Source organism: Cyanistes caeruleus, chromosome Z, assembly GCF_971803275.1.
Source record: "Cyanistes caeruleus chromosome Z, bCyaCae1.hap1.1, whole genome shotgun sequence".
Classification (NCBI taxonomy): domain Eukaryota; kingdom Metazoa; phylum Chordata; class Aves; order Passeriformes; family Paridae; genus Cyanistes; species Cyanistes caeruleus.
In genome coordinates this window covers 39,868,563-39,882,587 of record NC_141732.1, presented here as the reverse complement: position 1 = coordinate 39,882,587, position 14,025 = coordinate 39,868,563, and the positions used below count along the sequence as shown (strand labels likewise).

The window sequence follows — 14,025 nt, the reverse complement described above, 5'->3', positions numbered from 1 at the left end:
CATTATAATACTCGATGATTAACTTTGGAAACCTTGTTTGCACTATCATTATAGATATTTTAACAGGAAAGATAGAAGATATGTACACCACAGAGGTTCTGCCTCAAACTTCGTTGACGAAACAGGTAATTACACGTTTCTAGCCATTGAAAGCTAAATTTTGAGGGGTTTTAGTATTACAGAAAAGCAGAACTGGAAAATTACAGGGAGGCATTATGGGCAAGATTAGATTTATGTGCTTCCTCCAAGGTTTAGGGCTCAACAGAGAAACAAAGCCTTCCTTGGCAACGCTGACCTCCAAATTCCACAGCAACCACCATTCATGTCTTATCTCAAACCAGAGATTCTCACCCTAGAACACTCAGAGCTTTCACATTTCAAATGTCAGAGTGGAAAAATTAGGTTAAGCTAAACCAAATGCAAAAGTTAATCCCAAACAAGATAGATATGTCAGAGAATTCAGTGGCAATTAATGTTACTTGTGAACCAGATTCTGCAGAGGTGTTCAAGCTGTTAGCTGCTTCTCTGTATCCTTTTCCAACTTTCTGAGGTCATCAAGATATTGGTAACACATTGCCAGAAAGTGTGCAAAGAAGAATATCCTTGAGACTTCTATATCCCTTTTCTTTGCTGCACCACCCAGAACAAGCAGAGACAGTACTCAAGAGATACCTTGTCTATATTCCCAGTGTCATCCTACACTGCAAAATATCCTTTTCTTCTAAAGTGTGCTTAATAAAGCAAGAAACAAACAAAAGCCTCTATACAGCCTATAAAATCAATGGGCCCTTTCTACAAAGAAAAAAAAAATCATCCTTCTACATAAATTCAAATCAATTAAACTTTCAAGGTTAAAGTTCCTTACAGATGTATTAATTTTCTAAATTTAAAGTTTGATTGTTATGCAGCTCATTTGCTAAAAGTCTAGTGGTTTGTTTTGGGTCTGCTGGTTTTGATTTTTATTTTTGTTTGATAAGAGAAGACTTAATACAGAAAACAAACAAATGATTCTTACTAACCACTGGCTTCCTTCTCCTTCTCCCAAGACATTTTCCCCAATTTTCTACAATTGGAATATTAGATTTCAAGTATTGCAAGACTTTGTAACAAAAAAAACCAAAACAATGTCCCATTATCAAAATGTGAACCCAGCCAGGTAATGTTATTTATTTGTGGAGTGACTTCTGATATACAGTTTTCTTTCCAGCAAATTATTATCTAGGCTTCTTTGAATTCAAAAAACATTTTTTAGAAATTGGAAATCACTAATCTTCAAGTTTCCTACAGGATGTGCACACTTGCACTGAGAATGTGTATCTACTAACAATCAGCTTGCTCTTCATAAGTAGCTTTTGCAGATGTATTAGGAGTCATCCAAGGTAACCACAAGTATACACACTGACTGAAATCAGTACTCCAGATTAACATCCATGTATTAGCTGCTTTGCTACCGCTCCTCTACAATTTAGGCCAGAATGACAGTTCTCATTATTCTTGTTGCTAAGAATTCTGTCTCCTGCTGGACTGTTTGCTAGCAAGCTTCATTTAAGCTTCCTTATTCTTACAGGCTGCAGACATATTTCTGCTTGGCAAAACACTGTCTTTAACAACAGATTTGTTGTTCAGTGACACATGAGAAACTGCGCTAGTCTGCATGCAGTAGCCTAAGCTGCTCACAAAGCAAGGTCAGCCAACTGCACACCTCGAGGCACAACACAAGATGCTCCTTATTGATCACAAAACTTCCCCTGAGTGCTCTCTGAGAAAGCCTAAAACTAGCACTCTGCAGAAAAAATATAGGTACCAGAGTATCTATGCTCAAACAGCTTCTCTATCTTTCTAACACAATGGGCATTATGCACTTCACCAGTAGCTCTTTTGAGCCATGGCACTTTAAAAGTATCAGAATATGCTAAAGTTTTTTGAATTCTAACATGCTCTGAAAAGCTGGTGACATATCCGACGTTTAAGTGACAGAAAATGGTAATGCAATTTCACGACAGCTGACCCCTCCCTCAAGACTGCTGGCAAAACACTTGTCATGCTGTGTCACCTCAGATGATGTTAAACGGCATCAACCCCTCAGCAGGAAAGAAAGCCCTCCCTTACTTACCCCCTTTGTGTTAGAATGAAACAAAAAAATTAAAATGTTAACATTTGAAAGTACAGCTCAAAATGAACCTTCAAGACAATGAGAAACTTACGACAAACTAAAGAATTAGGCTTATTTGATATATGTTTCAGCAGTGATATAGAAGTTTCATCTTGCAGACAGTCATGTAAATTCTCCTAATTACTAGTGGTGCACAGGGGACCAAAGGTGCATCTCCTGCTGCTTCTCAGAGTATGGTTGTTTCATTCTACCTACTACAGGATTTTTTGTAAGATTTCCTAAAGGAATCCTTCCTGTCTAAGGAGAGAGAGGCTTCATAGGATAGTTCCTGAGAAAACATGTCCTGAAAACAATCTGACCAAGATGAGCTGCTGACTAGAAATTGGTCAGACCAGTCCATGGGTGATGGGTCTTTTTTCATCCATGGCCCAGAGCTCGTCAATGGCATTTATCTACTCCCCAGGGCTCTGGGACATTTCCAGCTCTCAGAGACATGCACTGTGTTCAAGCTTCACTGATACATGACAGTGCAGTTGCCAGTTCCACGTCGGAGTACAAGAACCTGGGATCAACTGCTTCATTTCTGAAGGACACGGTAACTGCAAAAACAGAAGGTGACCATGCCTAGGAAAACAGCTATTGAGCGGAGCACTCCACCAGCTGCTGTGGCACACTAAGGCTGGTGCTGAAAGCCTGGCTCAGGAGGCATACTGAAATGTCACAGTGGACTCAAGGAAAGCGTCTTCTTGGTGGGGTACTTCAACAACAGCTCAAAAAACCCCAAATTTTACTAATCGGAAAGACTTGAAGACTTCAGTATCCCCAGCAGAGAGAAGGTGAGAAGCCTGTCTAGTGAGGATTTTCACGTCGCTTGTAAAAGTTAGAATTTCAACAATTCAGTGAAAGTTTGCACTACTTTCAGCTTACACATCTTAATGCTCATGTCACTTGCCAAATAATTCTCTCCTGCTGAGCCACTTCATAAGGTTCCAGGGGGAAAACAAATTTAATAAACATCCCATTAACAATCTTAAACTATCCCATTAACAATCTGAGGAGCTGGTAGCATAGCTTGTGAGCACTTCCCACCACTTTCCAACCACCTCTGTGAGGATCTCCCAGACACTCACCACACTCCTTTCACAGACACCTTGACACGTACCAAAGCCATGTCATTCTAGCAGCCATTCCTTCACCACCACAAGACTCTTCCAGCTGCACCGAACGACCCACACCTGCCACGGGGGTCGTACAACCACACTTTCAGTACTTACACTCAAGCTTAGAAAACACCCACCAGCAGAGACAATCTCATGCATATGAATGCAGACAGACTTGGAAAAAGTGCCTACTCTCTCAGCAGCATTCTATCTGTTCTTCTAGCAGCCATACTCTGTGCCCTGCATAAACCCATTTCCATGAGCTGCTGATGAGAGATGCGAGCGCAAGCAAAGACCCCATGCCAGACCATCCACTCTCTTCTGTGCTGCCAGAAAAGGCAAGGGTCAGGTAGACTTCTCTCTCCCATTGCTATGCAGGGTCCTGCTTCACAGTTTTGCCTCCAGGACAACTGCTAAATTTTCAGACCAACAAGCATCAAGAAGCACTCTCTTAGCAGCAAAGCACATATCCTGTTCTTGGGATACCAGCAGCAAAGATGCATGATTTCAAGGAATAAATGTGCCATTATTTGGATCACCTCAGGGAGACTAAACAACCTAGAGGTGAATGGTATTTTTCAGGTGAAATGCTCATCCAATACAAAGCCTGCTGTCCTCCAATCCTTGCCCTCCCAGCTTGAAATTGAGACAAATAAGATTACAAGATTTTAAAGTGATCTATTAAAGCAGATAAAGCGAACACTTCGGTGTGTTACTGCAGCACACTGGAAGAATTAACCAAAACAAAAACTCAAAGGAAGAGGTTTACATAGCAGCAAGGCTATGGAAGAACATGGAGTTGTTTCTGCTGCTAGCTTCCCGAATTTAAACAGAAAATAGCAAATAAGAATGCTTAGAGAATATAAAATATTGTCAAACCCCATTTCAATAATGTCAATTGTTCGTAGTCCAAAGATTAAACTCTATTGGATTAAAAAGGATAACATGTCACTTTTAGAAGGCTATCTATGACAATTTTATCCGTGAGACTGCAGAAGGCTGATCACCACCAGAGGGAGGACAAGGCAAGTCTATAGGCCTGAAAGTCAAGTTACCAGTCCACTCTGCAGACAATACAATAGTCAGGCCAGGGTTTACACAGCTTTCAGACTCAATCTACGCAGTGGATGCTGCCAGTCAACCAGGACTTGAGGAAGCTAGTGTAACAATGACTCAGTGTTTTGTACCTGAAACAGAAACAACCACCACTGATTAGCAGGATTTGCATTAAGCACTACAGAGAACAATACAAGAACAGAACAGGCACAGCTTGTTTGGGCAAGTAACACCCCACATAGTACAGCAGAAACAAAAAGTAAAAATGAAAATCAAATTTAAAGATCAGACAGCTGTTTTAGAAGAAAGCTGTCTCAGGGGAATATGAATAAATTTTTAACCAGGACACTCTACAGTCCCATCATCATAAAGATCTCACTCAAGAGAAGCTGCACCAGTAGCACAAGAGGTCAAGGAAGGGAGCAAAAGGACAAGGAACAGGCCACTGCAGCTATTCAATTACACACAACCCAAAGCCATGACTTAAGGCTGCATCCTTGGAGTACTGGCCTTCCTCCCACCCTGCTCCTGGGCAACTTTCTGCAGCAGCTCGAGTAGTGTGAAGCTGTTCACACCTATGAACCGCAGCACTGACAACTAGATCAAAGTTCCAGGAGCGCATACAGGAAAACCATATTCATTCTTCTCTGCTGCACATTAGGAAAAATCTGGAAACAAGGCAGACTCCAACTAAGAATTATTTGCACTCTAGTCTTAGCAGATGTTTTATCCTCTTAACATACAGATCATTATTACATCTTCAGTTTCAAGGAAGCTGCAAATCGACTCCACCAGCAGAGAAAAACATTACCAAACTAGCAAAAACGTTTTCAGATGTGTACTATTTGGCTCAAACCAAAGCTGACCAGACACTAGAAGCATCTGATATGCATGCAATATGTCTGCAGACACCCTTTCCTTTGCTTATTCTTATACAGGGTCTGTAGTTGAAAGAAGCTAAACAGAGCAAGAGCAAATGCAGATAATTTCCATGGGTCATAAGATTTAAACCTAGACTGCAAAGTGACAATCATTTCTGCCCTTATGAGGAAAAGGCCACAGTTAGAACAAGCTGAATGAATTTAGTTAAATCGTAACAACATACAGCCATTCATCTCTGTGCAGAATATCCCAGGCTTTGCAGCTTACGTTTCACTACGTGAATGGGTAGAAACATTTGCTCACATAAGCTGGTTAAATGTGATTCAGCCCAGATGTTCAAATGGCTTAGCAGCCTTTGTTTGCAAAATATCAATAAAGACAGACACAAATATAGGACTGAGTTCCTGTCCAGAGGATGTGCAAGGCCTGACATTTAACAAGACTACTTTTCATTTAGCACATATTGCTAACACTCAGTGATGTACCAGAACTATGGTTATACAACATTCAGCTCTTGTTCAAATGAAAGGTGAAAATGGGTACAATCCAGAATCTGAAACACCTGTTCATTAGGGTCCCCACAACCTTATGAAGCATCATTGCACCTCTCAGCAACAAAGAGACAGAGAGGAAAAAAGAGGTAAGAAAAATGCTGCCAATCTTGGCAAATACCTGATACACCATGGGCTAGGGTGAAGTGCTCCACTTACAGCCATGGCTGTTTTCATAAACACGTAAGGTTAAGTCCAAAAGCTTTGTCTTATGGACAGTGGCAGGCATGAGATAGCCAGGGCCACAATTGCATTTACAGTGGATCTGCTCAGATACTTCTATCACAATAGCAGCACTGTCCAGCTCTCCTACTACTGCATAGAGTTCTGGAAAACACACACATAAAAAGATAACATTTTAAAAGCATGTATCATAGATACACAAAGCTTAACAGGAGAATCCAGGGTGCAAAATAACACACTTCAAACAAGGCAAATAACATGCCAGTAATTCATCCTCCCAAATTCAAGGTCATTTTCTACTCTCGTTGTGGAATGTATTGATTCTAATTAAGCACAAAATTTCCTCCAGCAATATGATGTCTGGCTCAGTCAGTTTCCACAATGCATGTGTACTTTACAAATTTACCCTTAAAAAAGCAACCTGGTAAAAACCATGGATTTGATCTATTATGCAAGTATGTGTACACATTCACAACAAACTTCCACACAACTACCACACTGAGGTATTTGGTTCAGTATGGTGAAACAAAACAGTGCAGAAGCTTCTTCATAAATAAAGGCATTTTGTGCGCTTTCCCTGACTCAATCACAAACAACAAATTAATCCCAACACTACCATTCCAGATTATCTGCCAGCAGCATTTTAACAGAGCTGAAACCAACAAAGAAGCTGTTCAGAGCTCAAGTCTTCCCCAGAATATACCATGTACCAAAAGAGAAGACAAGACAAGGAGTTCAGACCTACAAGAAGCAGGTGTACCAGTCCTCCTTCACTACATAAAACAAGCTAATATCTAATTTCTAATAAAGAGGCATTTCACAGGTAAAAGAATGGATATGCTACAATCAATACCAATAAATTCAGCATTACATCAGGATAGTGTCTTCCCAGATACCAGGTTTATTGCCTTTAAATTTAAAGACAACAAATTAAAGGAAACACTCAGTTCTGAAAGGACCTAACAGTCCTTCAAATCCTCCTCCTTAAATCTATCCCCATCTTTGAAGCTCAGTAGACAATCTGCTTGTAGGAGGGTATTCAGATATTGTGAGTTGGGAGTATTTGTCTTGACCAAACTTTATAAGTTTTTTTAACACTGGGGCTGGAAGGATTGGGCGAAAATTGAGCATCAAGTACCTAATTACAGCTTAGATGTAAGGAAAGCAAAAATTTGTTCACACTGTACACACAAAACTTTGATCAACACAAGAACATTGAAACCCTTAGCAACCATGCTCTTGATATATTTCTGCCAGAAGTCTTTGCATTCTAAAAGAAGAAAATTACCTTTCAGGTATCACTCTCCTTTGAAAGCCATTTATAATTCTATTTTGTTAATTTAGTTATAAATGTAGTTTTCCACTGTGTCCTCCAGAAAGCAAGTAAAAAAAAAAGGTAAAACAAAGGATTTTGTGGTGAAGAACAGAATCCTGGGGTCAAGGAGCAAAAAATCAACTAGAAGAGATCCCCCCCGCTCAATATTTTAAACATGCACAGAAAGTTTACTGAGGAGACATTCAGTCTCTTGTTCTAATTCGTATCTATCATTTCAAAGAACAGAGGCACCACTCTCCTGCATCTGTATTTTGAAGGACCAATTGTTTTACACCAAACTGTACAAATATTCTACCTGCCACACACTTACGATGGCAATGTACAAGCAGTTGCTCCAGCCAATTTTGTTCCAAAAGCAGCAACCACTTTCCTTGCCTAAAAAGAATTTAATGAAGCCATCTGCTCACAGTTCAGTCTATTCTAAAAACATACTGCATTCTTTATGCTCTCTTTTACAGTTCAGAGTCTGGGTAGCATCCCATGGCTACAACCTCTGCAAAAAGCAAAACAAGATGCATAAAAAAAGTCCCAAAAATATTTTGTTCATATTTACATTAAAATACTGCAGTATCTGCATATCTCATACATTAAATATTTAAATGAGGAATATTCCAATCGAGGAATCTAACTGATCGACGGTATAAAAATACCCCAGTGTTACAGCCTCATAAGCACAGCAGAGAAATTAAGAACTTTCGTTCATTTAAACTCTATCCAGCACAGCTGTAAAACAGCTATCAGGAAATACAAATTTAAAACAACTGCTGTAGGGGCTGCAGGAAAGTGCCATGTTTAACTGTCACACACCTGTGACAGCTGGTTTCAGCTGTCAGGACATTGCCTGTCCATGCGGGATGTACAGGATAAGAGCACAGGAAGTGGCACAGCTAGGCAACAACGAACTTGAGGTCGGTTTCCTATGTGAAGTTACTGCTTTTACACATAGTACAGATAGGGAACATAATATATTGACTTTTAACACTACAAACTTACAGGCACATTTCTCCAGTTTCCCATCTGTTAGCATGCCTCTGGCAGCAGCTTAAAACATTATTTTTCAAGGAGATATATTGCAGCAAAGGATTAACTTCCGCTGCATCTGGCAGTTCAAATAAGAATAAGCATGGTTTTCCAACTGGAAAATATTCCCTTTACCCACAAATTCAAAATCTCTTTCATTGGGCATCCAACACAATTCTGAAATTAACAGTGCTGCAAATCCATCAGGAAACAGAAAATACATTCATCATGGTACCAAGTACAACAGAACCTTCAGTTTTGCCTGGCTCTTCTAAATCACTTGCAAACACAACTAATGGTTATGCTGAATTACAAACAAAACACCACAAGGAAAAAAAAACCCACCAAAACCTGTAAATGGCACAATAAAAACACCTTTGTTTGCAGGGAAACAGAACCTTCAGACACCAAGAGCAATAGCCTAAATATACAACAACATGCATGTTTTGAGTTTTATTGTTTCCACAGCAAGACTTTCTGGAAGGCTGGGGACAAGAAAGGGAAAATAATCTCTTTCAAATGCTTTTTATACCAGTTTCCAAAAAGCACGTTTTTTCTGTGGAACTCACATTTAATGTACTAAGACTGCATATCCAAAATTTCAGTTATCATCTGGTGCCCAGGTGAGTTATGGCCGCAACACAGGCAAAAATCAGACCAATGCTGGTGTTTAAAATGAAATAAAAAAAATCAGCAAAATTCCACACCAAAACCTGAGTGTGAACATTTGCTGTGTTCTCACAGCACTGAGTGTCAAAATTCCATGCGCACAGTTCAGAACATATTGTCAAAGAGCTGCTTCTTCAAAGAGCCAAGGCTGTTATAGCATGAAGAGGAAAAAAAAAACCAAAAAGCCTTCATTTACAGTTTCTTCCCCCAGATTTCTCTGTAATAAAACCAGAATTGCACCTTCCAAACTTGGCCTTCTGATGATCATAAGAACAAGGAAATCAAGGTTATCATTTTGGGGTTTTATACATGGAGAAATTGGAGTAGAACTCCAATGTTCTGTAATAATTAGGCAGGTTTGTTTTTGGTTTTTTTCCAGTGCTGGGATTCTTCAAAAGCAATCACATGCCTACTGTCACAGCCATAGGTAACTCATCTGAAATAACATGTGGCTGACAGAGACAGCTTCCAAACTAGGCCAAAGCTATCAAAGGGCCTCCATAAGGCCTCTTCTAAACTTCTCTTAGAAGCCAGATCTCCTGTTTCAAATGGTGCCATTCCTCATTCTGCATGTGTTAAGTGACTGAAGCGTAAGATTCATGAAAATCAAATCAGACAGCAATAAGACAGTGCCCTGAGTGTTGACACAATCTCCTGTTCTAAGAAGCAAAACCAGACCATAATTCAAAGGAAAATGGTGTAAGTAGGGTGTTTGCTACACTCACTGATTTAAAACACACAAATATACCTCTCGTCCTCTGCTCTGGTCTGACAATTTCTGTCATGACAGCAAAATCTTTACTAACTGAACGGCATCAGCTTCACCCTCTGTGCGATAAAAGAGGGCACATCAAAATGGGCCTTATTGTGAACAGACTCAGAATAGTGTACCCTCCATCTCTACACACCCCTGATCTCAGGCCAGAAGACAGGCACCCAAAAACACATCACTGAGCAAAGGGAAAACAAAAGACCTCCCCACCAAAGGTGGCATCACTTGGCTGTCAGTGGCTACTTTGTAAGACTGCTCGAACAGCACCATCATCCAGTTCCTTCTCACAGTCAATGAAAATTCCCAGCATCGTTCCCCACTACATACTGAACCAGCCTCGGCCATATGGAGAGAAGACTGGCATTCCCTACCAACACGGCAAGCACAGAAACAGCATCCCCCCACACACCATTCCCTTGACCAGGGATCCTAGCTGGAAGAACTAAGGCAGGGATCCATACTGCTGCTTGTTTCAGCGCTTCTCAGACCTGACATGCTCTGGAGACTATACTTCTGGGACATACAATAAAAAGTTCAGCAAAAATATATTTTTTAGGTTATTGCTAGAGACATACCTGCACATACGCCTTTTTTCTCTCCCCTGTTGTCTGGTGTCTGATTAGTGTTACTTACCGCAGATTAAAGAGAATGTAAACTACCAAATGTTTGAAATTTGCTCCATTGGAAAAGCCCCCCAGTTCACTTGTTTGAAGAATATCAGGCACAAGATGGAATATAATTTCAATAAATATTAGTAGTGCATTAATGGAGACAGAGATGTGCAACAAACACAATCTTCTCTCCACCTCCACCAACCAGAAACAGGTGGGGACCCAAGGGACAAAATTACCCAAGGGACAAAAAGAATAGCCAGAAAAAAAGAATAGGACCAAGCACTCAAGCAGAAAAATTCAGACTTTATACAACCACCAGACTGACAGTGCTTGAAACGACACCTTAACAGCAGTATATATGCAACATATCTATTAAAGTCAGAGATGCAGAAAGCTCCACATGCATAGGTTTCTTCCCCTTGTTCTTACAGATAAATGAAAACACTAAATTTGAAGTTTCAAAAAACTTATCCAGCAAAAAGACTACACCATTTGCTTTTATGGGGAGAAATGGAGGTGTGACATCACTTTCCAGTCAGATCAGTTTCTAAATGCAGCACAGTATAGAGCCGGACAAGTTTCAGTAGTAATGCAAGGAAACAAGCAAAAGCTCATTTAACTGCAGATTTTCAGGAAGAATATGCTCTCTTTCACAGTGCAGAGCTACAGTTATGGAAAGTGTTAAGGTTTTGACTGAAATTCTGCCAACCAGAGAAAACACATTGGAAGCTACCAGACCAGCTGCTGACATGGAACCAAAGCATCTTGAATGTGTTCCTCACAAGTTCGGGTTTCCACTGATCCACCTGTCTCTTCAATTTCTAATTGCATGTGTGTATCTTTTGAATCTCATTTATGTAATTTTCCTTCTGGCATCTCCACCAGAGACTCGACAAACTGTGATGCATGCCTCTTCAGCTCACAGCACACACAGGGTTAACGCTCTTGTTAACCAAGTGAGAAAACACTGTACAATACCAACGTGTTTTATTTGAAGTGTGTGTTAACTTGTGTTTGAGCTACAGTGAAGGTGAGAAGCATACAGAGAGGCCAGACCTCTGAGGCTCTGAAAACCCTGTGCTGATACCAGAGGACTGAGAAAGCGTAAGTGCAAGTGCACAAGCTGTGCTTCCGTCACACACACACACAGGAGAGCACTTCTCGCTGAAACACACAGCCACAAGACAGGATTCTGATCTACAATAGTATTAACAACATGTCAAAGCTTGTAATGCAAGTACACTAAAAAGTTGAAGATCTAAAGTTCAGAATAGCAGGACTCAATGCAGATCCCACCACCTTTGCTCTCTTCCTATCCTAGACCTTGTTTAAGTTCCTTAAGCAGACAGATAATGTGGGCTTCAGCTGCCTCCAAAGCTTCTCTCTACAGCAGCATATGGGGGATGCCAAGCCCACATTACTCTGTTCTCACTCTCAGCCAAAACATGAACTGCTCCCAGAAGATTAATAAATAAATAAATAAATAAATAAATAAGTCACTGAATGACAGTGGTCCCACAGTCCTCTTCGGTTCCCATGCTGATGAAAACTAGCAGACTGTGGCAAGGACATAATGATTTAGCATTATGAGAGTATAACGATGCATCACAAATGGTCAGCAGCAGGACCCAAAAAACAACAACTGAGGAAGAACAGAAAGGGACAAGTCACCTATGCTGAAGCCTGTTTATTTACTTTTATTTGTCTTCCAACTTCACTAACTGCAGAATGCCAAAAGCCATTTTGAGTGTTGTGAGATAGAGCAGATAAATGCCCAATGACAAGTTCAGCAAGTCTAATTTGTACCACAAGCTGGTTTCACTACATGGATAGCACAAAAAAAAAGTATGAACAAGCACTGTGAGCACATTTCAAATTTACTTGCCACATGCTGAAGATTGAAAATGTCACATAAAAGTTCACTTAGAAAACCAATGCAATCGGGTATAGCAAGCACAAACCAACGACATTCACAGTTCTAACACAAACTAGCACAACCCTGAGCTTGATGCAACTTCGGGCAGCAAACAAAGGCTGCAAGAACAACAAAAAAAACCTATCTGAAAGACACAGTAGAAACAATATGAAGTAATCTAATTTGAAATACACTGATGTTTAACTAAATTCTGCCCTCTCACTCTATCAAAGTTTGAGTGGTAATCTCATGAGAAGATCTTAAAAGCAACACTGCTACTGCTAGAGAAGCAGGTAGTGGAGTGAGTAATTAATGGCTACCCCCCTCCAGATCAATGAACAGTGACAGACTGATCATGACACACGGTATAGTCACAACAGCTGCAGCAGACAGAAAATGCTTTGTACAAAAGCTGTAATCAGGATAGTTGAGAGCTGCCAAAGAAAAAGTTAACATACAACTAAGACTTTCACACGCTGGCACTTCATTAACCTTTGCTTTCCATTCTGTTACTTTTCATACCCTTGAGTAACGGGTATGTGAAACTTTGTTTTAAAGGGTTTGTCTACCTTACTGTAAATGCAAGGGGGTCCCAAGGAGAAAGCACTGCAGTTATTAAATCAGCTTGGATGGGTAATGCCATCTTGAGAAACAGAATCAGGTCTGTGATTAAAGCCCTGCCTAAGCATGATGGCATCCACTTGCTTCCCTGTCTGAAGAATGGGACACTAAGCCTGTCACTCTCAGAAGCAGAACTTCAAAACAGATAAATCACAATTCACAGCTACTGGCTCAAGTCTAACTTTTCTGCCAATCAGCGAGTTTTAGATGCTGCAATTCATACGCCAGTCTGAAAGGTTTCCAAGGCAGACAATTAAACGTTCCTGTAGGTTAGTGTACCACTGAGCAATGGGCCTCCTAGCACAGTTCTAACAAACAAACTGTACTAACAGACTGTCCATTAATTAAAGCTGACGCTTCCTTGCCCATCAGGCAACAGCATTCAGGAGGCATCACATAACGAAACCATTGTTACTCAGTCTTTTCTATATTCAACTGGAGAACAAAAGGTGACTGTTGTACAGTCAACAACGACTTGAACTTCTGCAGGTAGCTCCACTTCTCATCTCTCAACAAACTCAATAGTGAAAAAAGATTTTTCTGAAAGAAGGGGTGAAAACTCTCAGCAAAAATAAAACAAAATGTTTAATTTTCACTAAACAACCGTTTCATAACAGGTTTTCACTGAACAGCACCTTTTCATAACAGCCATCAGATTTTAAGTTCAACAACAAGCCACTTAACTACTGCCAGAAGAAGCTAGAAAAGATAGTACAAACCCCTCCCCCAGGACGGACAGTTTATCATCCTTCCATCCTCCTTGGTCACCATATTTAGCACTCTTCCGAAACTTTTTAAACCTATGAAAAAAATACAACATTTTGATACTCAAATATGAGACAATTTTCAGAAGAAAGGTGTCTCAGGGGAGTAAGACAAAAAGAATAAAAATCAGATACTCACTTCTTCCGAAACATTTGTGATATGACACTTATTATGTCTATAAAAATGTGACATAAGAAATTGCATAAAGAAAGGGTATGGAGATGATTCCATAAGGAAAGGGTAAAGAGAAAATTCCTTTAATAAAGGAAGGTAAGAAAGATCTTGAGCTTCTGGTGGTGTTCCATGAATACACACAATACACTTAAAAATCCATCACATCAATATTATTTCTAAATTGTGATGTTTGA

At 40.1% G+C, this 14,025-nt stretch overlaps 1 protein-coding gene across 9 annotated transcripts in view; it reads right to left on the bottom strand.

The window, feature by feature from the left end:
- Positions 1-14,025, bottom strand: part of SEMA4D (semaphorin 4D) — an 83,562-nt gene that overhangs the window by 38,431 nt on the left and 31,106 nt on the right. The window contains exon 1 of one of the 9 annotated variants that reach the window (XM_086869128.1): positions 13,612-13,692. The exons of the other annotated variants lie outside the window; for them this stretch is intronic. The gene's annotated coding sequence lies outside the window, so the exon portion shown is untranslated. Of the gene's footprint in view, positions 1-13,611; positions 13,693-14,025 lie in introns of those variants that run through there. 9 annotated transcript variants of the gene reach the window in all.